Here is a 22413-nt window from a genome sequence, read left to right as displayed (position 1 = left end):
GCTTTTATGAGAAATTCACCAACCGAATAACTTGAGATATTTAGTATGTAAATTTTTTTTTCATATGCAGTAGTTTCGTCAATAATCATTTTTAGAACTTACAAAAGTTTTTAGAATTTTCATAACTGAGTCTTAGGTTCCTCATTCATTACTCTGATTTTTAAGAAGACAGGGGAGGTGATGGATATATATATATATATATATATATATATATATATATATATATATATATATAAAATTTTCATATATTGTCAAGATATACTATTCTTAATTAAGTTACTGCAAAGCTTACGAAAGAATTTTATGTACTAAAAATCTCAAGTTACTCCCTTGGTGAATTTGTCATAAAAATAACCTGAGAAATTTGATATCTTCTTGTATTTAAAAAGTTATGGTTTGATTACCATTATGTTTAGTAAGGGAAATCAGAAACTTTTAGGATTGTGTGTTTTACATGCTTGATGACAATGATCAAGTGTTCTCTTGTTTGCACTGAGTCACATGTTCCTTATACGAGACTCAAGTTACTAACAAGTCATACGAAGATTATTGAATTGCTTTTGGAATTGAAGAATCTTGAAAAAGAATGCTAGGAAGTTGAAAATAATGTTGCAAAAGTGATTTCAATATAAGAGAGAAAATAAAATGTGAATTTACTACTTTACCTTTAAAATTTTAAATATTCTTTTTAATGTTTCCATTAGTTTTAACGGTCAGGGACCAAATGCGCCACTTCACTCATAACTCAGGGACTAAAAACGGATACGATCATAACTCAGGGACTGAATCGTCACTACCATTATAACTCAGGGACCAAACTCGCAATTTTCCCTTATAAATATATACTAATTAATTATGGAAAGCATATTATGGTAATATTAGGAAATTATTAACGTGTAATCCGTATAATTGTATAGAATCTATATATAATCAAAAAATAATTAACTTTAAACAGAATAATGCATATGGACAAATTAATGAATTAGATTATAATTTTTAACTTTTTTTTTTTTTGAATTACCGTGTATTTCTTATATGGTATTATTTATTAGCATAATAATAATATATATAACCAAAAATTAAATTTTAATTCATGTAATTCAAACTAATTACTCAATTGAATAAAATCAATTTTAAATATGGTATATTTTTTCCATATTCTTTCCATACTCTCAGATTGTAAAATCGTGTACATTAATTGCCTATGGTATTAAATAATTTTATTTACGTATTACCATACATATTACGTATGATTATTTTAAATAATATTACACAGAATATTATAAATATATAGTAATTAATTATGAAAAGCATATTATGGTAATATTAGGGAATTATTAAGGTGTAATCCGTATAATTGTAAGGAATCTATATATAATAAAAAAATAATTAACATTATACAAAATATATGCATATGGACAAATTAATGAATTAGGTTATAATGTTTACCTTTTTTAAATTACCGTGTATTCCGCATATGGGATTATTTATTAGCATAATATATATATACAACCAAAACTAAATTTTTATTCCGTGTAATATCGACTAATTACTTATGAAAATATTATTATGGAAATCATATTACGACATATTTTCCCCTACAGTACCCTTTGTTGTTCCCATATGGCGAAGATGGTTATCGTGAAGATGTTACATTTTCTAATGCATGGCGCCAAGGACATCATGGTGGTAAGACAAGAATTAGCCCTAAAGAGTATTTCTCATTCTATATACATGAGAAGGTAAATGAGAAGCAAACATTGTTATATTATAGGAGGTTATTTCAACAATACTTGGTTGATGCATATACAATGATCGAACATGCACGTTTGATCTACATTAGAACTCATCAGAAGGTGTTGCGTTGTGAAGCTTATCAGGGGTTGAGCGATGCATTAACAAGGGGAAAATTAGATCTCACAACTCGGGGTAAAAGAATTATACTACCGTCATCTTTCACAGGCGGAGCTATGTATATGATTCAAAACTATCAAGATGCAATTGCAATATGCAGGTAGAACGGTTATCCTCATCTATTCATAACATTCACATGCAACCTGAAGTGGCCTGAGATTGAGCGGTATGTTGCACAACGTGGGCTTAAAGCAGAGGATAAGCCTGATATGTTTGTCGCGTGTTTAAGATGAAACTTGATGCTATGATTGAAGAGATCAAGATAGAAAAGCTGTTTGACAACATATGTGGAGGTATTTGATTATCATACATACTTTAATGTGCCCTAATTAAATCTAAATTCCATGTATAAAATTAATTTTTTTATTTTAATTTTCTACACAGTTATCTACACAATTGAATTTCAAAAAAAGAGGACTCCCTCACGTGCACATATTGCTATTTTCCAAAAGAATGAATCAGGCACATTCTGCACCAGAAATTGATACCTTGATTTCTGCTGAGATTCCAGACCCAGATGCTGACAATGACTACAATGACGCAGTTAGCGAATTTATGTTGCACGGACCGTGCGGACAACTCCGAAAGAATTCGCCATGCATGGTAAATGGTAAATGTTCAAAGTATTTCCCCAAAAAATATGTTAGTCAGACGATTCTGGATAAAGATGGTTACCCAATCTACAGAAGGCGTGACAATGGACGCACAATCAGTAGGAACGGAATCTAACTTGATAACCGTTACATTGTCTCACATAATAAACATTTGCTTCTAAAATATCGCGCACATATTAACGTTGAATGGTGCAACGAGTCGAGATCGATCAAATATTTATTCAAATACGTCAATAAAGGAAATGATCGAGTCATGACAGAGTTCATGAGTAATTCTACGAATGCAGTCAGTGGTGATGTGGTCGATGAGATTAACATGTACTACGATTGTCGCTATATATCAGCATGTGAAGACACCAGGCTACTGTTTGGGTATGTGATCCATTATCGCACGCCACGTGTGGAGAGGTTAAATTTCCACTTAAAGCACCAACAAAACGTTGTCCATGGGGATGATCAAAGCCTCGACGAGATTGTCGAGAACCAAACGGTTAAGTAGAGCCAGTTCATAGCTTGGTTTGAGGCAAACAAAAAATACGAAGATGCTCGGTCGCTCACTTACGCAGAGTTCCCCAGTAAGTTTGTTTGGAGATAAGACTTGCGTGAATGACATCCAAAGAAGAAAGGATTCTCTATAGGACGATTGTTCTATGTTCCTCCAGGGTGTGGAGAATTATACTATCTAAGATGCCTTTTAAATATCATACATGGACCTTCAAGCCACGAGGATATTCACACTGGGGAGGGGGGGGGGGACATTCACAAATCATTTAGGGATACGTGTTATGAATATGGATTATTATATGATGACAATGAGTACATCGACGGTATTACTGAATCCAATTATTGGGCATCCGCGTCTGCATTGCAAATGTTGTTTGCTACGTTGCTCACTTCAAGTTCAATCACTAGACCTGAGGTGGTGTGGAATGCCGTTTGGCAATTTCTTGAGGAGGATGCACAGTTTCATCGTCGACATCTCATGCACAACCCAGGTACATCAACATGCAATCTATTTATTGAACATTATTATTTGCTTTTCATCTCATTTATACAAAAACCCATTCTTTGATTCTGTTTTCGTTTCGTTTCTAAACTATGAAGATTTGTTGTTATCGGAATACGATAAACAACAATTTGCTCTGGTCAAGTTGGAGAAGTTACTGTCTTTGTGGGAGAAGAGCTTGAGCGACTATCCAGAAATGCCGATTACAGAAGAAAACAACATTGGATTGATGGAAAACATGTTGATATCCGAAGAGTTGGCGTACGACAAGGAATCATTGAAGGCAGAGCATGAAACATTGGTAACTCAATTGACGGACGAACAGAAGATTGTTTACGACTCTGTGATTAATGATATTGATTCTAATGGAGGGAGATTGTTTTTTGTGTATGGTTACGGAGGAACAGGCAAAATGTTCGTGTGGAGAACAAAATCTTCAAAGATAAGGAGCCACGGAGATATTGTTCTAAACGTTGCTTCAAGTAGAATAGCATCTTTGCTATTGCCGGGTGGCAGGACGACGCATTCTCGATTTGCTATACCACTCTCAGTGAATGAAGATTCCACCTGCAATATCTCGCAAGGCAGTGACCTTTGGGAACTTATAATCAGGAGCAAATTGATAATATGGGATGAAGCACCGATGACACACAAATATTGTTCTGAGGCTTTAGACAAAACCATGAGGGATATATTGAGATTCACCATACCTGGTAGTGATCAGAAAATATTTGGTGGAAAGAGAGTAGTATTGGGCGTTGATTTTAAACAGATTCTTCCAGTTATTCCAAAAGCAACGAGACCAATGGTTGTGGGAGCCACTATTAATTCTTCATACCTCTGGAGGAATTGCAAGGTATTGAGGGTCACGAAGAACCTGAGATTACAGAGCTTAGCTTCAAACGAAGATAGACAGACGGTTGATTAGTTCTCAAGATGGATTGCAGACATCGGAGATGGGATTACAGGGTTTGTAAACAATGGTTTGTTTGAGATCAATATTCCACCAATGTTTATGTTGAAGTGTGGACCTGATCCAATTGCAACTATAGTTGAAAGCATCTTCCCAACCGCGAAGTATGGAATGCTAGAAGAGTCGCACCTAGAAGGACGAGCGATCCTCTCATCGACATTAGATGTTGTTAATCAAATTAATCAGTATATGTGTGACATGAACACTGTAGAAGGTCGGACGTATTTAAGCTGTGACTCTTTGTGTAAGGCAGAATCAGATGGTGATAATCTCTCACAAGTACACACTCCTAAATTTTTAAATAGCTTGAGATTGTCTGGACTTCCTAATCATTCATTGACAATAAAGGTTGGTGCACCTGTTATGTTACTGCGGAACATAGACCACTCTCTTGGTCTTTGCAACGGTACGCGCCTCATCGTTACAAGATTGGCGGATCATAGTGTCGAAGCAAGAATAGTTAATGGAACGCAGCAAGGAACCAAAGTTCTTATACCACGAATATCTCTCACCCCTTTTGATACGAGATTGTCATTCAAGTTCCAGCGTAAACAATTCCCGTTGATGCTAGCATATATGCAATGACTATCAACAAAGTCAGGGTCAAACACTAACTCACGTTGGCTTATTGTTGAAAAAATCAGTCTTTAATCACGATTAATTGTACGTGGCTTTTTCCCGAGTCACTCATCCTGATGGCCTTAAGGTTTAGCTCTAGACGAGGATGGACAAACTTCTGTTACTACAACTAATGTCGTCTACAAAGAGGTTTTCAACAATGTGTAATTCAAAACAGTTATATTATGTATTCTTCTTGCACCAATATAACAAAATTGTTACATATTTACATATTACGTATATATCCCATTACAAAAATTTCTATAGCTAAATTACTACACATAAAGATAATGAGACCAATTAATTCAATTCCGAAACATTCATACAAACCTTAATTCAACGTTCAAATTTACACTATCGAATATGAAGCAAATTATAATTCATATATTATAACGAATACATTCCGTGCATCGCACGGGTGCATATACTAGTATATATTATACAGGAAAATCTTACATTCTCTCACGTGGTGTAAGTATTAGCACAACCCTCATAAAAAAAAAAAGCAAAAAATAATATGAATCATAGCGACATGTCCTCTATTTAACAGAGTAGTATCTTCTATGCATCACATGCATTCTAATTCACCAACTTAGGTCCTTTATGAGAAAACACTATGTTTATTCTCAGTACCTTAAGGGATGTTTCTCAAAATATATTATGTCCACAACTGAAAAGTTGAAACCATCAAAATTTGTATAGAAAAGTACACTGTATGATCTCTAAAATCTTAAAAGCATGTCTTATGTAGAGATCTCTTAATGTTAGCATAATTATAACTATATTTTATAACTTCTATATAACTTAAGTATTACCTCTAACAGCTAAGAGCTCAAAGTTGACACGTCCTTCTCTCCCACTCATTAAGATAGAAAAAAGATAGCTTAGTCATAAAAGCATTCCAACAACTTAGACAACAAACCAAAACTCTAAATCCAAAATTTGGAATATTAAACATACACCATAACATCCCAAATAATTTCAATGTCCACTTTAAATGAACTGAACATCTCGCAAAATTGTTTTGAGCCATACAAACCAAAATGACCCATGGTCAATTTGAAAGAAACTAAAGACTCTATTAATCACCAAAGAATTTGTGCACAACAAGTTAAATGCTTTTGTTTTAATAAATTCCTTAATATTATTACAACATTTTGATAAATATGTTGCACAACCAAATGTTCAATAATTTGAACTTATGAATTTATAAGAACAAATACAAGATTAATACTTGCAAACAATAATTAAATCCATAAACTTTAGTGGAACATCTTAATGATCTTTTTCTAAATGATCACTCCCACAAATTAAGTAATTTTTCAACAAAATTAATGAAATAAACTTAATAACATACATAGTCATAATTGATTTGACCAACTGAATAATGAAGATAAAATCCCCACCATTAGTTGGGCATACCAAATAACCAATTTTTGGTTCCAATTATAGTCCAACTAAAGGAATAACTAATGAGGACATAACTCCCCACCATAGTTGGACATACTAAAGAAACAAAATACACCTTTCAGAATCAAGTTAGATTTTGGCTCAAAAGATACATTTTATTCTTAGTGTCCAAAAGAGGTATATCATATCACGTAACTTACTATATATAGGCTCTGTTTGGTAAAATAGTTAGTCTATCAGCCAATTTTAGCTTATTTGACCACTATTAACTGTTTTATTTGGTTAAAAAAATCAATATAAATGTTTTGTTAATCAGCTTTTTGTAACTCTAAAATGCTAAAATTCAAAAAGCTGTTCAAATCAACTTTTTCAATTAGCCTTTTGAGAAAAGAAATTATACCAAACATCTATTGTAACACCCCCTAAAACCAAGCTATTTAAAAGCCTTAAACATGCAGATAACTGAGCTAAACAACAAACACAGCGGAAGACTGAAAGATAACTAGATAAACATAATCCAAATCAGGGGGTGTTATGCCACGTTCACCAAAAGGATGAACGCTACGGCAACATCTGCAATGTTTACATCTAATCCATAGTCTCAAAGTGCTACATCTAAACTGGCACACAGGCCACAAAAGAAAGAGGGAGAAGCTATACTAGCAAGCACTAGACCTCGCACTCGCCTAGACATCACCTGAAAGAACACAATAAAACATGGGACGACGCCCGATCAGCGAATAATGCTGGTAATCCACCAATACATGTGAAATAACATACATAGATAAGATATACATCTGTAAACCCATTTTCGAAACGGAATATATATATATATATATATAAGTACAAAACCCAGAGTAATAGTCAACACAAGACTCAACACTCTCAACAAGGATACGGGAACACATCTCAAAATCACAAAGGATAACCACAACACAAAGGATGAAGACAAGACCGATGGCAACACATGCCTTTGTGACTACACAGGTCACAAGAAGAGAACTCACAACAACGGCTACACAAGCCCTCGTGACATCACCCATCACGAGTTGATATGCCTTCCTTATGCCCGGTTCCAACCTTATGGCTACCCCCAACCTTGTATCTTCTTCCAACCATTACCTCCAGGACCCCTGTACTTCTTAGTCCAACATTTTCCCTCCTGGGACCGTCGTCCCCCACCAAAAAACCACCAACAAGACCACCAATTTCATAGTACACGAGGGTACCGTACACACACACGGCAACACATGCCACCCAAGAATCACGTGAACCTTACACAAAGGTCACAACTCCATAATCACGTCACGGCCACCACGAGGACCGCTGCAATACCTTGGTAACTAGTGTCCCATACCACTAATCGTGCAATCCAGGTAAAGACAACAGGAATCAATTAACGGATCACAACGAAGATATGAAACCATACTCAATCAAGGAATGGATCACAGTCCAACAACAACAACAATGAATAACACAAGTTATCATCAACCAATCGGAAGGAACAAACAACACACATGCTAGCATTCAAACACCGAACTAGCATGCTTAACAAACGGGTAAACCAAACGTAGTTCCGAAGAACACACAAGACTCATCACGGTTCAACGAAACACAATGTTGAACACTTAGCACGATTCAAGACACCAAAACCTACATGGATCCCTACCATATAGTTCTAGACATACTAAACATCAAGAGGACACTCAAATAGTTCCACAAAAGAACATCGGGAAGTCAAAAGATCCAAATACCGAGTCAAAAGAATCACGGGGAACAAATCCCCAACAACATCACAACACGTACCCGCGGGTAGGCCCACGGGTAGGCCTCTACCCGCGGTTCTGCCCGCGGGTACAGGCTGCCCATCCTGTGTACCCCGCAGGTGGGCGGCGGGTTGGACGCCTACCCGCCGTTCCGCCCACGGGTACATCCCTGTACCACAATAATTCCCTTCGCGAATTTCATCTCCAAACTCAAATTCAAGTCTAAAACATGCCAAATCTCACACAATGCAACAAAATGACTTGAATCAAAGGAAATGGCAAGCAATGGCACAAATGAACCCTAAACACAAGCTCTAGATATGCATTTTCACAAGACAATGCATAAACACTCACATTTCATAGCAAAACACATGTAGAATCCAAGAAATATTCACTTATGTAAGCAAAATAGATTTTGTAGAGCATGGGTTACCTCTTGTAGACTAAAGACTTCACTTTACACCTCAACAAGCTTCTCTCAAGGCTCACCATCCAAACCCACTTCAAGAACATACCAAAAGATCATAAAGATCCTATCTTTAAGAAAAGACACCTAAGATACAACCAAAAACACAAGATGAACTTAGATCTTACCCTCCTAGATGCCCAAATATAAGAAAGGTTGAATCTTGGAAGTAACTCTTGAAGTTTTGGCAAGGCTCCAACTTGGCTTGGAAGAAAAGCTACTCACCTTTTAGAGAGAGGGTGGAGCTAGATTTTTTTAGAAAAGTGTAAGGAGAGAATTAAGGTGGTCTACTAGGTTAGGTTACAATACTAACACCAAGTGAAAGGTCAAGAATACCCTTAATAACATAAGTGTAAGGAACAAGGGAACTCCTTACAAAGCTTAAGGTACAACTTTGACTTTGGGGTTGACTAGTCAATTACTAGTTCCCAAGTATTAAATTTTCAGGATTTTAGGAATTAATTCACCAATTGAAATAGGATTAATTACTCAATTAATCCCTTAATTGAATTTGGATTTTGGGGTGTCACATCTATCACCAAACACATTTCTACAAACAGCTAACGTTATCAACTAGTCATACCCTCTAACCCAATCAGCTAACAGGGATTTACCAAACATGGTCATATTAGTCCTAATAACTAAGCAAGCTTCGTGGATCAAGTATTAAATGTTGCTAAATTTTGGGAGGTGACTAAATACATGTTTTGCCCATTAAACATGACACTTAGTATTATAATTGAGCTAAATTTATAAATTCTAAGAAATTGTGATAAAATTATTATCTAATGGGTCGAGAGATTTATTGATAAAAAAACTTACATGTGGGCTAAAATTTTAATTCTATTAAATCTAATTAAGAAACTCTTATGATAATATTTTAAGTTTAATTACTAAATAGCCAGAAAAATCTTGTAACATAAAACTTGCTTGTGAGCTAAAGTTTTAATTCGATTAGATCCAACTAAAATTTTTATATATGATGAAACAATTATCAAATGAGTTGAAGAATCAAGTGACATAAAATTTATATGTATGGTAAAGTTTTATTTAATAAGATTCATTACAACCATTGTGATAAAAACCTTAAAAAATATTGTTACTTTTCTTAATCCATGTGGGTAAATTAAGAAATATGATCTAAAGTTTACATCATAAAATTAAACTTATGGATAAAATTGAGAATCATTATTTACTGTCGTACACAATTACTCTGGATGCGTCAGATGTTAACTGACTATGGTATAGAACAACAAAGTATGACATTGTTCTGTGACAACACCAGCGCAATCAACATCTCAAAAAATCCAGTCTAGCACTCCAGGACGAAACACATAGACATTCGACACCACTTTATTCGTGAGCTAGTCGAAGAGAAAGAAATTATCTTGGAATATACTCCCACAGATAAAAATCTTGCAGATCTATTCACCAAGCCGTTAGACAAATCGAGATTTGAACTGCTTAGAGCTGCCCTTGGTGTTTGCAATCCTACAGCTTAATCATCAACACCAGGTACAACAAATAATCTCTAATTAATTTTCTTTAACGTAGTTGTTGTTTATTTGTTGCAGGAAAATTCTAAAAACTCTCCAACATAGTTTTAATTCTTCTCGCCCATATACCTGCTTATTTCCTTAACCGGCTCGGCTACCTTATTTATCTATATATTAATTCCACCATTACATAATGTGTATTGAAATATTAATTTCAAACAACTTCCACCACTCTCTCCTAGTATGACTCTACTACTACCCCTACAAACTAGTCACATCACTCATCCCATCCATCACAACTTTTGAGAAGCTCATTAATTAAAAGCCTTATTGTCTTTCTTGCTCTTACACGCCAAACCCACACCATTCATCTTCATCTTTACCACTCTCAAACATTGAACCTTCAACAATGGAAGACGACAACCCTTTCGCCATTTTCACAACCAAATCCGAAAGATTGGAGCTTTTCCAACACATCATCAACGCTGAATCTCCGCTTACATCTGATGATACGGATCGAGTTCTCGCAACGATCAAGCAACATGCAGGCCTTCTTGAAGGACTCTCGGACAGGGAAATCAAACAGATCCAAGCTCTAGCTAGGTTCATATCTGTGGAGCCGTGGACTTTTCCGGCCGAATCAACCAAACCGCCTCCGCCACAATCTGAGTGAAGGTCTCATCCCCGGAAACCATGGTAGTATCTTCACCTTTAGATGAAACTGTTTCTGCTTCTAGAAAGTTAGATTTCAACATCTCTATGCCAAATCATTTTGTGTCTACCTCAAGTGATTTGTGTGCCCCTTCCATTCCTTTACAAGGTGATCTGTATGATTCTTCTTCACATAAATTACCTGAAAATCTTGTGTCATTATCTGATTTAATGCATGCTGTGTCATCTCCCTTCACCATTCGAAATATTAACCAATATGTGTCACCCATGGGTTGTGCTGCATTCTCTATTCCCATAACCATTCCAGTCTCGAAATCTGCAGAGGTTCCCATCCCTGTGCCCACCTCACATGATTCTGTTCCCATTATCTCTGTGCCCGTGGGCAAATCTTCCCGAAAAGGGAAAGAAAAAATTACTGTTTCAGGTACAGCCGAGAAAAGAAAAATTGGAGCATTGGAGGATGTTGTCTACTTGTCTGATTCCAAGCAATCAAAAAGAGGGTCCACATTGCCACCCAGAATGACAAGGTCCAGATCAGTTTCAAGCCCAGTACCAAGTCCGGCCCCTGCACCAGCAGCTTCTACTGTCCGCTCTGGCTCAAAGATGAAACAACCCAAGAAGAAATATCATCCTATTTTACTGTCTCCAGATTTGATGTCTGACTGGAATGTTCATGCTACTAGGGATTTTATTCTGGAGAAATCCATCAATGTGGAGGAGTTGACAGAAAAATGCAACATTGTGCCTATTTTGCGAGATCAATACCTGCTTGCCTCACTTGTTCATGTTGGCCCGTATTCCAGATGGCTCACTGCCGAGTTCTACACGAATTTAACATTGGATACGTTTTCGGAGGGGTCACCGCGATTTCAACAAGTTTTTATTCGGGATAAATGGTATCCCTTAAGTCCGGCAGTGATTAATTCCTATTTGGGTACTCCAAATCATCAAGCTGCTCCTGACCCGAGTCCTAATCTCCTAGCTGCTGCTTTAACTCACAACAAGATCGTGACTTGGCCAAACACCGGACTTGAAAGCCTAAAGCTCACCACGGTCTACTCTGTTCTGTTACGGCTAGCCTCAACAAATTGGATGCCGGCTGTTCGTCATCATCTTGTGTCTGACCAGCTTGCTGCCCTTCTCTACAAGATCAGGAACCGGCTCCCTCTCAATCTTGGAGAAATCATCTTTGGCCATCTTGCTCAATTTGTGCGACATAGGGAACCTAAGGTACACCTACCGTTTCCTAGTCTCATTTTTGGACTTCTACAGGAACATGGGTTCAAGCCCTACACAGATGAGGAGGTGATTGCTAATGCCTCAGTCTATAAATATGATGATCGGTTGACAAATAAGGATCACTATGATGATAGAGCTACGCTTTTGATCACTCCCGGCGCACCAACTGCCACGCCCTCTGTGTCTGCCCCTGCATCATCAGCTGACACTGCCTCTGCACCGAATCCCCGTCCTACGACAGCTATCAAGGAACTTCCGACGCTCATGGATCGCCGTCAAATTGTTCTCACTCTTCAAGCGTCAATTGCTCAAGTCCGCACCTCGGTTGCTTCTCAACAAATAACCATTGATGGCTTAGAACAGTTGTTGAGTGCTCAGTTGGAAGAAATAGCCAAAATGGAGGCTATCTATGCTCGGATTTGATCTAACACTGGCGCTGGCACTGGTTCTATTTCTGAGAGTGATGAATCTGAGTCGGGCACCCCGTCTGCAAGTTAATCCAATCCACTAGAATGATGTTCACCGGTTTGTTTGTCATTTATTTGGCAAAAACAAATGGGGAGTATGTGAATTGTTTTGGATGTTTCGAAATGTTTGGTAAGTTTTTGGTTGGTTTTGGTATGGATGTTAATAATTTTGGTATGAATGACTTTAGTATGAATATCTATGGTATGTTTGATACAATACTAATTTGTGCATGATTCAGTATTTATTAATTGAATGAAGTATGAGAGTCAACATCAACTAAGGTCCAAAATAAAATCTCACACACAAATAAGCCTTGGTTAGGTCCAAAAAGATTTAAAATTGCATATTTAATTTTCTTTATGTGTTCAGTACGTATACTATGGGATGTTAATAAAATATTCGTTTCTTTTTCCCAAAGTATAATGATACTATTGTTTTACCAAATAAATTGCCAAAGGGGGAGATTGTAAGTGTACAAAATAGTACACATTAGATTGACTAATTTATTAGTTTATTTTATTAATGTGTAATGTTAATTAGCATGAGTTGTAATTAGTATTTTGGACCAAGCTAAAATATGTGGTGGAGATTTATTGTTAATAAATTGGACAAAGAGCAAGTCTGAAGATCTCAAGTTAAAGAAGATGTGGTTGAGAAGAATTCAAGCCACATGTGAATGCTATAATCAAGGCTTGGTGAAATGGGAGTTGCGTACAGTATATAAGGAAGGGAAAACGAAAGAGGAAGTTGCCAATTCTGAAATTCTGATCTCATATGCAAGCTTCCTACATTACTGCTTTAATATTGATTATATTATTTGTGATTTAAACCTGTACTACAAATCAGTACCTGTGACAGCTGAAGTGCTACACCAAAGATGTTTATGGCATGCACGGTTCAGTCCTAAGTAAGTGTTTTAGAAGAGTTGTAGTGGTAAAGGCTGTGAGCCGTTTATATTTACCTCTTGTAATACTCTGTGGTGAACATCTAGTGGATTGGGCAGACGTGGGTTGCCCCGCAGACGTAGGAGAAGGAGCTCCGAACTGCGTAACAATTCTACTGTGTCTTTACTTTATTTATGCTTTCAATTTCGTTATTTATATGTTGATTAAATTGATTTAATTAAACAGCGAAATTGTCTCGTAACATAAAATCAAGTAGAATCCTTAGTGTTAAATTGATTTCAAGATACACGGGCTTTTTCATTTACAAATAACTTTAAAGTAAATAATAAATTGACTTATTATAAAACTATTAAACTACATTCCGATACATAATTGCCTGTAGGCTAAATTATGATCATAATCCAATATTTCATCTTAATTAATCATACAAATATAATGAAATTGCCAGTGGGCTAAATTCCATCATATTACATTCAACTAATCACAAACGATATGTCTAAAACTTTATGTGAACAAGATAATAAACAACTTACTATATAATTTTAATTGATTAAGAATGCTATGGCTACTCTCCATGAAATTAAAATTACAAGATCAGTAGACAATTATCAAGTCCTTGCCTAACCTTTATATGATCAAAACTTAATAATCTTAGCTAGCTGAATGTGCTATGGCTATTCCCTAATTAACCAAGATTGAAAACTTAAGAGACTTCATTAAATTAAAGATGTTATGACTATTCTTTAATGAACCGAAACCAAATCACATTGGCAAAGAATATTTAAAATTTTAACAAAAAAATTATACCAAATGGTGATGGGAAATTTCAAATATACTCCCAAAAAAGTTAGTTAACGACAAAGCCTCACCCGATGACCAACTCCTAGGTTAGAAATCAATTTAAGGGGACTAGTGGCACAAGATGTTATTAAGTCATGGCCATAAAAGTACTATGCCTCCCCGATTCATATACATTAAATGTATAACTGTTTGGGGCCGGGTATAAACAAAAAAAAAAAAAAAAAAAAAAAAAACAAAAAAAAACAAAAAAAACAAAAACAACTGTAGGGCATAATCCAAAAATTGTATAGTTCACTAATAGATGAAAGCTTAAAATGGTGAACTAAATTAACGGACTAAACGTGCTTATATTCAAACACTACCGCAAATGAAGTTTATGCATAAGTCCAACTTAATAAGAAACTAATATAATTCCTTCCTAAATTATGCATTGATAAAGGCATAATAAAGTTACATATTTAAAAAATAAAATATTATGCTTAGGACAAATATGCATAAAATTAAACATTAAACTCATATATTTCAAACAAATTGCATAACTTAAAACAATTTTTAATATGATGAGCTCTTCAAAGTATAAACTTAATATTCAACACTAATGAGTCCAAACCAAAAGGGACCCAACATTTTGAATAATGATATAATGGATATATACTTTGAAATTTTCAAACCGTAAGCCAATGGTAAAAATTTTTAATGCATTAAAAAATCAAATTCATGAGAGATAGATGGAATTTACATGGTAAAATGTTTTAATGCATAAAAAAAATCAAATTCATGAGAGATAGATTGAATTTATAAATTATAACAATATCAAGTCAAAAGTATATGTTATCATTTGTAAATCAAAATCTCAGAAATCCTAATTGCATAACTAAACTTAATATCATGCACTTAATGTGATTGAATGCATAAAATGTCCAAAGAGTATGAAAATACACCAAATATTTAATTATTCATACTTAACCAAATATGGACAATAACATTAATCACAATTCAAAGACTAAATGAATTATTGAATAAATATATAATATGCTAAATCCATTCTTAAAACATGCTTTTTTAAATGTATAATTATAACAATAAAATAATTAAAAATATACATAGAATACTTGGATTATGCATATTAATATATTATTAACTCATATATCCAAAATAAATTACAATAATTGAGACAATTTAATATGCACCTCAATATTAAATTAAAATTCAAACATCAAATTTAAAACTTAATATTTACTCAAAATTGAATGATAACTTAATAATAAATGAAAGAAGAATTAAATTGAGCAATTGTCTTGAAGAAGAAGTCAAAATATGATTTAAAAAAATAAAGCAAGTCAAAATTAAAACCAAACAAGCCCAATATCAAAGCATTTTTAAGACAAATTATTGTATGGACCAGGGTCCACACAATGTTATGTGGACCATAACAAAATGTACATTTTTAATATACTAAATGTATATTATTTTTGTACTGAATGTACATTATTTTTATACTGAATATATATTATTTTATAATATACAAAATATGGTCCACACAATAATGATTGACTTTTTAATGTGTGGGTCTAGGTCTTGCCGAATTGGGCCAAAGCCTGCCCTATCCATAATCCTCATCATTTTCTTCATGTTTAGCCAAAGAAACAAAACCTACCTCCTAAGCCGCCGATGAAAAATCAGGGAAGAAACTGCGGCAGACTCTCAACATGGTAATATTGGCGACGAACTGAAGTGGCGGCCAGCTCCAGTAACACCCCCAATTTCCAATACAGAAATCTACATCTACAATTTTAATAAGAGCGAATCTTGTTAGACCCTTAACCGAAATAAAAAAAAAAAAAAAAAAAATGTCGGTACACCACATGCTCTACCGAGTTGTATTCTGGGCTCCTATTGTAGTACAATGCTAACTGCAAATCCTAATATAACCTTATTTGTCTTAATTTTATCAACTTAACACCGTCAGATGCTCCTGCAAATCCTAATATAACCTTATTTGTCTTAATTTTATCAAGGGAAAATTGTAAAAATGCCCCTCTATAATATGCCAATTATCAATGTCACTCCTGAATTATGAGTGATGTAAATGTTGCCCCTCAATTATTAAAACGGTGCACATATAGCCCCTCCCTTAACGGACATGTGGTTCCCCATTAGTGTACGACACCGTTAAGTCGGAGTAAATATGTAATTTAGTTGCTTTTTCCCTCCCTCGATTTGAAGTACCGGCGATGGACAGCGGTGTGGAACAACAGGTCCCTTACGGGAGAGGCTATATGTGCACCATTTTGATAATTGAGGGGCAACATTTACACCAATCATAATTCAGGGGTGACATTGATAATTGACATATTATAGAGAGGCATTTTTTACAATTTTCCCTTTTATCAACTTAACACTGTCAGATTTAACGACTCTGTCAACAAAGATGTGCGGTGGCAAATTAGAAATTTACGCCAAATTGAAAGCCAATTACGAGGGGGGGTTAAGGACATTCCAGATAAGCACATAGCGGCGATAAAACATTGAAGAGATTTTAAGCTTGTGAAATTTGGGCTGCGATTCTGGAGGCAGTTCGAACAACAATCCGATTAGCTTCCGTCTCGTGCAGATTCTCTGGTCCTTCCTCCGATTAGCTTCCGTCTTCCGTCTTTTCTTAGGTAATTCGTTTCGTTGATAGCTTACGCTGTGAAGTAGTGTTTAATTGATAAGTTGATAACTTTTCGTGTAAATTTTTATGTTCGTGGTGATTTTTGTGATGATAAATTTATATATTAGGCTCTAATGCTCTATACTATATGTTAATTGAGCAAATATGCATACTTAGGATCTTCGATTTATTTGTGATTTTAAATATCAATTTTGTTTCTTAGTTAAATCCCTATCAACTGTTTAAATGGAAGAGAATCTTAGTTAGCATTCAGTGAAACCTTAAAACCCCATGTGAACAAACCTGTTAGAGTTCAAAATTTTTTTGGAAAATAATAAAAAATTGAAGAGATTTTAATCTTGTGAAATTTGGGCTGTTGTTGGTGTCGTGTTGATTTAGCATACAAATTATGGTGGTGGTGATATGCTCAGTTGAGGTAGAGTAGTAACTGCAGTGTAATACTTAGAAAATAGACGTTTGAGGTGCTGCCTTTGTTCTGTGAAACTTCATTCTTGATTTGTCAAGAGAATTGCCACCTGAATCACATATGTTGAAATTAAAAACTGGATTAGGAGGTTCAATCAAGCAATTATTTGACAACCTAATCTTACTTGTGTTTAAGTAAAAGGAAATGAGAGTGAAAACTCTATCAAGCTTAGTAGTATTTTATTAGGTGATTACAATCAAGATTAGATTAGTTCTGACCGGAAATGTTACCTCCCCACTCTCCATTTAGTAGGGAATAGTTGATTAGTTCACCTGTTTATGATTGGGTAAAGACTATATTGCCCTTGGCCGCTTTCAAAAAATACTATATGGCGGCACTCTTGCTAATGGATTGTTTACATGAAAATAACATCAAACTCTCATTTCTTTCAAGAATGTGTTGATAAAATTAAAAATGATGCTATAAGTGAAACTGCATAAAAAAAATCATGCATGCTATATTCAATGAATTTCTTCCTTTCATACTGGAGTAAATTTTCACTCTCATATATCTGTCTCCATCAGTTGTAATTTCTAACTAAAGTTTAATGAATCTTTGTATTGGCAAACAGGGGTTGTACCAGAAAGATTATGCACTGCGGCAGAAATAAGATTCTACTTCAGTAACACCTTCACAACATCAGGGAGTTCCAGTTACCTAAACCCCGGCAGAAATTGTAATTTTACTTCTTGGGAAGCTGGTTGTGAGCCACGATGCGCTTTTCCAGAAGTGTACCAAAACTGGTAAGAGTTGCATACTCTCTTCTTTCTGTACTTATTTTTCTTGGTTCAATATTGCATCTGGCTCCTATTTGTAAAGTAAACAGGAAGTTGATAAAGGGTTCTGGAGTCTGGACTCTTTTTTTTTTTATTTTTTTTTTTTAATTGAAATGATATTCTATCGTTTTGCTTCGATCACTCATCCACTTTCTATTTTAGAATTGCAAAAGGATGGAAGGTAGGTTGAATCTGAGAAGAAAAGCGCTATGTATTTGGTGTTGACGTCCCCGAACCGGTAAGTTTCACTTTCAATGACACACCTCAAGATCTCCAGTTTACATTCTATTATAAGAAACTCGTTGACATTATTGAAAACGATCATTTTATATATGTTCGTAATCTTGCAGCAAATTCCCAAATGGTGGATCTGGTTTTACTATCTAATGCCTACATCTTGGTCCCTAAACGGCATGCTTTCTTCGCAATATGGCGATATAGAGAAGGATATCGAGATTTTTGGAGAAAAGAAAACATAGGCAACGTTTTTGAGGGATTATTTTGGATATCACCATGATCAATTACCCATTGTGGCTGTAGTGCTGATTCTGTTCCCTCTTCGTTTTGCCTGTTTATTCACACTTTGCATTTAGAAGTTGAACTTTCAAAGGAGGTGATAGAAATTGAAATATCTGGCTGGTTTATGTTTGTGCAGAAAAACATGTTAAATATTCACTTTTACTATAATGTTTTGAGAGAATATTGTATTTTCAATGGGTAGATATGAGGATATCATACATATTTGTAGATTTCTTATGACTCATATCTGTGTTTGGAGTAAATACTCCCTCTCTCTACTGTACACACTGATTAGTTCAGAAAAACAAAGTCTGTAATTTTTGTTTCCTTTCCTTTTCTTTGTCTATTTGGAGTAATACTCCCTCTCTCTACTGGACACACTGATTAGTTCAGAAAAACAAAGTCTCTAATTTTTGTTTCCTTTCCTTTTCTTTCTCTAATTGCTAGGAGTTGTATTCCCTAAAAGTGGCTTCATTTTGTCTGCTAAATGTTAATTGCAAAAATTGGGTATGTTCTTTGTGCACATAATATTTGTAGGAAAGTTTTACATTGTCAAAAAGATTGAGTGTTTATTAATAAATAAACTAAAAAAATATATGATTTATATATAAAATACTAAACACACACCAACCCGATTCAATCACCAATATGATTTATTGTTACGCGTAGTTTGCTAGGCCAAGTTCAACATCGATCAAATATGGTATCGGTATCTATGCATGATCAACTCTAATATAATCTTGCATTGATATACTTTAAATACTTATATTAAAATATTAGTTAGGCTGTGCGTATCAAATGAAAACACAATGATTGCAGTGGCTCCTTGTTTAATCATAATTTTCTTACCTAATATTCTATATTTGCATAATTATTTCGTAATAAAATTAATCAATACACAAATAGTAATTTATTTCCATATTACGATACTTTCTTATTTACTAAATATGTCATCTTCACTACACCCTTAATCTACGCAGAACAACACTATATTAACCCCTGGTATTCAACAGACACAATACCTAACTTCTTTTGCAACACACTATTCAAGAGACATTCTATAGGTATGAATATAATAACTCTCCTATCATTACTACATAATTAATTAATATATATAAATAATATAATACTTCGTGTTACTCCTTATATTATTTCAATTTCAATCCCTAATCTATGATTTTTCAATTTATGTTATGGTTCTCATTATATTATTTCTTTACATTCTTTATGCACATATTTTCAATGACAGAAGAATATTAGTCATGGCAAATGCACTAAACTTATTTGATATTGACACACAAACTGTGAGATGGAGTTGTAAAGTTCGTATCATTAAGAAAAACGAACCAAGGAATGCTATTAAATCGCCTGACAAAAAGTATATGCTCATCATCCTCGAGGATGAAACTGTAAGTACATAATACAAAATTTTCCCCTTTCATCATCATCACCACCACCACCACCACCACCACCACCACCACCACCACCACCACCACCACCACCACCACCACCACCACCACCACCACCACCACCACCACCACCACCACCACCACCACCACCACCACCACCACCATCATCATCATCATCATCATTATTATTATTATTTTTAAAACGTTTTTTCGTGTATTGTTATGAGTACATACTATTATGGGCATGAATTTAGTGATGGATTTTTATATGCAGCGTGATTATAATTATTTTTTAAATAATAATAATAATAATATTATTATTATTATTATTTGTCATTTTTAAATTTATATTTATTAGACATGTATAGTTCTTTATTTACACTCAAATCAAGGTGTTTTCATTCACCATCAACATCATTGTAAATGCTATATTTATATACAGGGAACTCGGGTTCAATCAATAGTGTTTGATAATGACATTGAAATGTATGATAGCACTTTAAAGACCAACAAGTGGTACATAATTTCAAATGCCATTGTCAAACCTGCCCAGACGAACTATAGAGTACTTGACAATAAATACAAGTATACATGGATTTTAAATGCTCGGACCAGTATCCAAACAAGTGACAATGCTGACACACCATAAACTAACCTAATGCCTAACTACATAAACATCTTATAGGGTCAACAGCTACGATTTCAACATATCAATAACCGCTTACAAGATGAAGAATATATAATACAATTGAGATCTCAATCCTACACACAACAAGGTAAAAACATGGTATCATATACCATAACATCATTGCACGATTCATTCTCATTCACTACCACAAGTAAACAAGATGCAATAAACACACAACCAGCAAAAAGGAAACTCAACTTCACTACAGATGGAGAAGAAGAAGACAATTCCGAGCCTCACCAAACACGCCCTAAGAAAATTTAATTTACTCTGCTCAAAATACTACTCTTTTCATTATAGATAGTCAGCTTTAGTTAGTGGTTTATTTGTTTTCACTTTAATTCTAATTTAGCTATTTTGAATTTTTTTATCTTTTATTAAAATATATATTCACCAAGACTATTTCTATATCTTTTTATTAATTACACATTTAACTTTAATTCTAATTTAGTTATATCAAATTTCTTTATCTTTTATTAAAATATATAATTACCAAGGCTATTTCTATATCTTTTATTAATTTTTCATTTTTCTCTCTCTCTCATTATTATATTATATTAATACTTTAACCAATTAAGAAACACTCATTTATAAAAACACATTGGGCATTGATCTATTCGCGCAAAGCGCGTGTCAAAACTAGTATAATAAATAAGAGGGAAAACAAAGAAATAAAGATCAATTGTTGAAATACTCAAAATGCGAAAGTTGAAACTCAACTAGTCAGGGTGTCGTGCCACACTTAGGTAAATACTATAACCCAAATGCTAAGGCGAATTACTAATTTCACAATCCAAAAACTAGCATAAATCCAAAAATTATTACATCAAGTTCCAAAACCATACGATTCAAAACATAAGTCTACCAAGGGAGTGTCTCAACTAGATAAGGCAAAGAATAAGGTTTTCAAAAGACAACAAGAGTAGTAGATTCAAGAACAGGGATTCACTTCCATAGAATACCTTGAAACCAAACTCACTTCAACGAGAAACAGATGACAATAATACCCACATTAACTCAGAATTAAAAAGACTGCACGAAGAGAGATAACAACGATACTGAACATGGGAGTTTCATAATCAAAGTCTTAATAAGGGGTGCTCATGGATATAAATACACAAAGGAGGGACATGCCACAACATACTTTCAAACATTCTTTCAAAATCATAGCATAGCCATACATAATATTCAAAACCTCATTTTCCAATGGCAATATAGATAGCAATATACACGGAGGTAATCACATCAAACCAAAATCATACATGGAACAAGTGTGGAGGGCTCCTCAATCAGCATCAATATCATATATATCGCAAGTAACCAATGGAAACAGATCTAGAACCTTAAGTGTGCACACCCCCAAGTTGGGATTCCAAGCCCAACGGGTAGTTAATTACTAGCTTTGACAACTCGGTATACTTTTCTACCATGTTGCCCAAATCAATCAAAATGACAATCTGGAGCTTTCTACACTACCGGATCAATCTACAATAATTGATCGGAGCTTCCCACACAATCGACCTGTCTAGAGCT

The 22413-nt window shown here is 34.6% G+C and overlaps 1 long non-coding RNA gene across 1 annotated transcript; it reads left to right on the top strand.

Moving 5' to 3' along the window:
- The first annotated feature begins 16859 nt into the window (after positions 1-16859).
- Positions 16860-19202, top strand: LOC109164479. Its single transcript, XR_002051403.1, has 4 exons — positions 16860-17011; positions 18060-18231; positions 18427-18502; positions 18615-19202. It is a non-coding gene; the product is annotated as an uncharacterized LOC109164479 (long non-coding RNA).
- The last annotated feature ends 3211 nt before the right edge of the window (positions 19203-22413 follow it).

Source organism: Ipomoea nil, unplaced genomic scaffold, assembly GCF_001879475.1.
Source record: "Ipomoea nil cultivar Tokyo-kokei standard unplaced genomic scaffold, Asagao_1.1 scaffold3065, whole genome shotgun sequence".
Lineage (NCBI taxonomy): Eukaryota > Viridiplantae > Streptophyta > Magnoliopsida > Solanales > Convolvulaceae > Ipomoea > Ipomoea nil.
Note: the sequence above shows the minus strand (reverse complement) of the source record. Positions and strands in the feature narration are given on the sequence as shown.